This window comes from Desmodus rotundus, chromosome 1 (genome assembly GCF_022682495.2).
Source record: "Desmodus rotundus isolate HL8 chromosome 1, HLdesRot8A.1, whole genome shotgun sequence".
Taxonomy (NCBI): Eukaryota; Metazoa; Chordata; class Mammalia; order Chiroptera; family Phyllostomidae; genus Desmodus; species Desmodus rotundus.
In genome coordinates, this window is record NC_071387.1 from 151,996,330 (window position 1) to 152,001,800 (window position 5,471).

General features: G+C 39.2%; 1 pseudogene; it reads left to right on the top strand.

The window, feature by feature from the left end:
- Positions 1-4,387: 4,387 nt before the first annotated feature.
- On the top strand, positions 4,388-5,054 carry LOC112307525 (transcription factor BTF3 pseudogene; annotated as a pseudogene).
- The last annotated feature ends 417 nt before the right edge of the window (positions 5,055-5,471 follow it).

The window sequence follows — 5,471 nt, forward strand, 5'->3', positions numbered from 1 at the left end:
TTTGGTCTTCTGCTTCATCTAACATGCTTTTAATTCCTTCTAGTGTATTTTTCATTTCAGATATTGTATTCTTCATTTCTTCTTGGTTCTTATTCATAGTTTCTATATCCTGGTTCATGATGCTGTAGTTCCCACTGTTTCTTGTAACCTCCATAAAGTTCTTTGTAGTTCTCAATGAGTTCCTTGAGCATCCTGATAACCATATTTTACATTCTATGTCTGATAGATTGCTTGGCCCCAATTCATTTAGCTCTTTTTGGGGGATTCCCCTTTTCCTTTCAATTGGGGGTTATTTCTTTGTCTCCCCATTTTAAGTGACTCTTTTTGTTTGTTTCTGAAATTTAAATTGCAATCCTGTCTTCATAGGGTGGACTTCCATGATAGGAGTTCTGTGGAACTCAGTGATGCAGTTTCTTTGATCTCCTGATCTGGCAGTTCTAGGTTTGCCCTTTTTTCAGTTTATGTGGGCTCTCTTGTTGTACTTGGGCTTTGATTATTGGTGGCTCATTTGTTTGTGGGTACTCCCCTCCAGCTGGCTGACTGGGAGTCACAACCCCTGCCATGTCTTTTATGCTGTTGTACAGGTGCTGGTAAACAAAGCAATACTTCCCAGAAAACCAAACCCATGCTAGCAAAAATACCACCCCCCACCACATCACCAATATCACGAGTAATTGAGCAAAGATTAATAAAGTTAGAGAGATATCAAGGATATTATATGATAGGAAAAAGGGAATATGAGATGACTAAATAAGTGAAAAAAGGTTTTGAGTGGGGAGAGGGAGGAGAAGTAATAAGAGCAGGGAACAGAAAGAAGGTGAAGAAAGGGAGAAAATAAAATTTAAAACATAAGTAAAACAAAGATGGGTGATGGCAAAATGGAGTAAGCAAAGGGAAGAGTATTATATGAGATTTGAAATAAAATGAAAAAAAGGAACAAAATTGCAGGAAAACCACAGAAAGGTCATTAATGACAGCTGTGATTAATAAAGATTATAAAGGTAGAAAGGGAATAAGAATATTATACCAAAGAAAAAAGAGAATATGAGATATTTGCAGTAAAGAAAAATGATCTTGAAAGGAGGGGGAGGAAAAATGAGAGTAAGGAATGGAATCCAGGCTCAGAAAGGGAAAAAATAAAATTACAAATTCAAATGAGCAAGGGCAGGAGGAAGGCAAAATGGAGTAAGATGGGGGAGAGTAAGCTATGAGATTTGAAATTAAAAAAAGTGAAAAAATAGGAATACAGTTGAAGAAGAACAATGACCATAATATCCACGCAAAACAAGCCACAATTTATAAAGTTGGAAAGGAAATAAGAATATTGTAAGAAGGGGAAAAATAATGTGAGGTGACTAAAGGAAGGAAGAATGCTGTAGAGAGGATAGAGAGAGGAGAAATAGTAACAGTGATAGGAAGAAGATGTAGCGTGGGGGGGGGAATAAAATTACAATGTAAATAAGAAAGGGCAGGAAGAAGGCAAAATAGAGTAAGACAAGGGAAGGGTACAATGTGAGATTTGAAATAATAATAAAATAAAATAATGTAAAATCTAAATAAAAAGAATAAAAAATAAAAGACAAAGAATAGTGAATTAGTTGGAATACAACTGAAGCAGAAGAAGAGATATTAAAAGGCTATGTGAAAGGAAGAAAAAAATATGCAAATTCTGAAGAAGAATGAGGTGAAATTCATCTCAGCAGCTTGGTGTTTGCCTTCTGACTTCTCTTTCTGCATCTGCCTTTGTGTTTTTATGAGCTCAAGGTTCTGGGGTGGGTGGTCCAACTTCTGGCAGCACTGCCTGTATCACCTTCACCTGCCAATAGGAGGAGCTTCTGTTGTGATCAGGAGGGTGGGACTCGTGGGTGTTTGCTGGGTGGTACTGTTCAGTCTTTGGGGAAAATTGTGTGTATGTTCCCCCTGCCCTTGCACCACCCATCTCGGTCTGTTCCAGCTTGTTTCCAGTAACGTATAGTTTCTAATGAATTAGCTGTCCATTTCAAGGGAATTGCCAATTTGTGTAAGAGGGACAGTTATTTCATGCTTGGTGTTGATGGCAGCTTTGTGTGAGAGCTGAGACTGGGCGGGGCCCTAATTCCCCCTTGCTTCACTGATTTCTTATCTTGCTTTGCTGGCCTCAGTGGAATAGAACCCTAGAAACCAGTGTATTTTGTCTCCCTGAGAGCAGTTCAAAATGGGCCCTTTAGGTGTTCCTCTTTCTGTGTTCTCCTGTGGATATTCATCCTGTAGGGGGTTCTTGAGCCTGACCTACCTGTTTTGCAGATCTTCCTCATTGGTGGTGCTTTTGATCCTGCAGGAGGTGGGGTCTGGGTTGACCTTTCCTTCCTGGAGATTCAATCTCCTGGGGGAGCAGGCTCTGTGTGGCTACTCAGCTCTCACCCTGCCAGTTCCCAGCCCAGTGTCCTTGCAGCAGACAAAGTCCCAACCTCTCCCTCTGCACAGCCTCTGCCCTGCCAGCTGCGCAGGGCTGAGGCCAAGAAATCCCCTTGCTGTGCACCTTTCTGATCTCTCTGCCCAGCTGCACTGAGTGGGAGCAAACCTCACCCTCAATCCTCTCCCCTCCTGGGCAGGGCAGCTGTGCACGGGGTCCCTGCCTAGCATGTCTCAGCTCCCCTTTTAAAAAGTCTCTATGGGCACTCCCATTGCAGCACTAAGTCACTGACCAGCTTTCCATGCACATCACCTCTCCAAAAAGCCAATAGTACTCACAGTCACCACTGGCCATGGCCTGCCTCCTCCACCCGACTTAGGTGCAGATAGAATCTCTCTCTCTGTGGCACTCTTCTGGTTGGCTTTTGCCTCTTCATTTGTGGGTGTGCTGCTTGCTGTGTGTGTTTAGCCTGGATCTTCCTGACTTTGTGTTTCCAAGTCACTTTCAGCCCAGGTCTAGGGCTTCCCTGATATGGGAAGAGAGGAACCAACAAAGCTGCGATCTCTGACCAGGCTCTTCATGGCTACAGGCACCAAGCATGGGGTATTTCCGTTTCAACCTATAAAAATCTCCTTACTGCTCCTTGTGAAGCATATTCTGTGCTCCTTGGCTTCCAGACTTAATATCAGCTAAGATTCCATTGAATGTTCAGTTTATTTTTTGGAAAATCAGCCAAGTGTCTCAGTTGGGTGCAAGAGCAAGTAGACTCAGCTTCCTTGTACTTGGCTGCCATCTTTACCTGTTTATTGATTTTAGAGAGAGATCAAGGGGGAGAGAGAGAAACACTGATCAGTTGCCTTCTGTACATGTCCCAACCAGGAATTGAACCTGCAATCTAGGTATGTGCCTTGACCTGGGACCGAACTGCATTCTTTTGGTGTGTGGGATGACACTGTAACTAACTGAGCCACCTGGCCAGGGCAAAATCTTAACTTCTTAAAAAATAGTTTGGAACAGCCTGCTGAAAGATATACCCTTAGTTTGATATTATTGACTACTTGCAGTGTTCTAATCACTGTGCTTGGTTCTGGTAATACAACAATGTGTGAGATGAGCAATTTTGGCATCTGAGTCACTGTAACACATTATTAATATGTTTTCAGAAATTACTATGTAATTTTTTAAAAAAACTTTTACTCTGAAGTGGTTAAATTTGATCTATATTTATAAATCTTGTATAAGTTGTAAATATGACAAGATTGACAATTTTATATAAAAATTGCCTGAAAAATGTAATTATTGAAACATTATAATAGATTAATTATATAAGTATAATTTAACAGATTTTATTAATCCATTCCATTTTATTTATAATTCTCTTTTGGTTAATAATCTCAGTAATATTAATTAATATTATAATTTTGATCTATCTCTTAGTTCTGTTTATTTATTTAAATTATAATTATATATAAAGAAGACATAAGGCATGCTGATACAATTTTTATAAGTTAGTCTCATTTTAAACTCAAAGTAAACTGTGCAAATGACCTTGGAGGGGTGTGGTAATTAATTTCTTGATTGTTCATGAGTAGGTTACTCATGCTATGCCAGGGTTTAAATTTGAACAGTGACTGAGCTTGTCTGCTTTCCAGAAATATTAGAACACTTGAAGTCTGTTATTCGACCAGATAGTCTTAATTCCTTTGTATCTTAAAAGGGGAAGTATGTGTATGTGTGTGTTTGTGTGTATGTTTGGTCTCTAAGAGTACACTATAGCATTGTTAAATATGTATATATATTAAAACATACTTATAGGTCACTTCTGGCCTCCCCCTAGCTGCCATCTTGTGTCCCTGCCTGTGCGTGCTTATTCTCAGCTGGTCTGCCAAAGACCCCCTGAGCGCCAATCCTAGTCCCCTGTGCAGCCCCGTTTTCTCTCCAACAAGATGAAAGAAACTATCATGAACTCGCCAAACTTCAGGCACAAGTGTGCATTGGTGGGAAAGGCACTGCTCGCAGAAAGAAGAAGGTGGTTCATAGAACAGCTATAGCAGATGATAAAAAACTTCAGTTCTCCTTAAAGAAGTTAGGGGTAAACAATATCTCTGGTATTGAAGAGGTAAATATGTTCACAAACCAAGGAACAGTGATCCGCTTTAACAATCTTAAAGTTCAGGCATCTCTGGCAGCGAACACTTTCACCATTACAGGTCATGCTGAGACAAAGCAGCTGACAGAAATGCTACCCAGCATCTTAAATCAGCCTGGTGCAGACAGTCTGACTAGTTCAAGGAGACTCGCTGAAGCTCTGCCCAAACAATCTGTGGATGGAAAAGCACCACTTGCTACAGGAGAGGATGATGATGATGAAGTCCCAGATCTTGTGGAGAATTTTGATGAGGCTTCCAAGAATGAAGCAAACTGAATTGAGTCAACTTCTGAAGATGATGAACTTGAAGAAGTTACTGGGAGCTGCTATTTTATATTATGACTGCTTTTTCAAATTTTGTTTATGGATCTGATAAAATCTAGATCTCTAATATTTTTAAGCCTTAGTCCCTTGGACACTGCAGCTCTTTTCAGTTTTTGCTTCTATACAAATCATTTTTTGCAGCTAATTAAGCTGAAGAAGCCTGGGAATAAAGTTTGAAACCAAGGTTAATAAAAACAAAACAAAACAAAACATACTTATATACTTACTATGTGTGTTTTAGTCCCAATTTGCTCTTTGATAGTCTGTAGCAGTTTAAATTCCCCTGTCTATTTTAATTTATTAAATGTTGATCCTCAGTATACTTACCAGCAAAAAAAAATATTTTCTTTAGAAATTTATAGGACATGTGGGCCTTATCTTGGTGTAATTATCCTAACCATATAGATAGTTTAAGGTTTTACATATTGATAAAAATAGGCAAAAATTATTCAGATCACATGTTTGTGGATGAAAGCCATAGCAATTTAACTCTGGCTTGGTTAGCAGTATTTTAACAGATTTATTTATTAGGAGCTATGATTTGAAATAGTTTTATCCAAATAGGAAAATTCTAGAAGTCACTGTAATGCTTCATTTAAAAGGAAG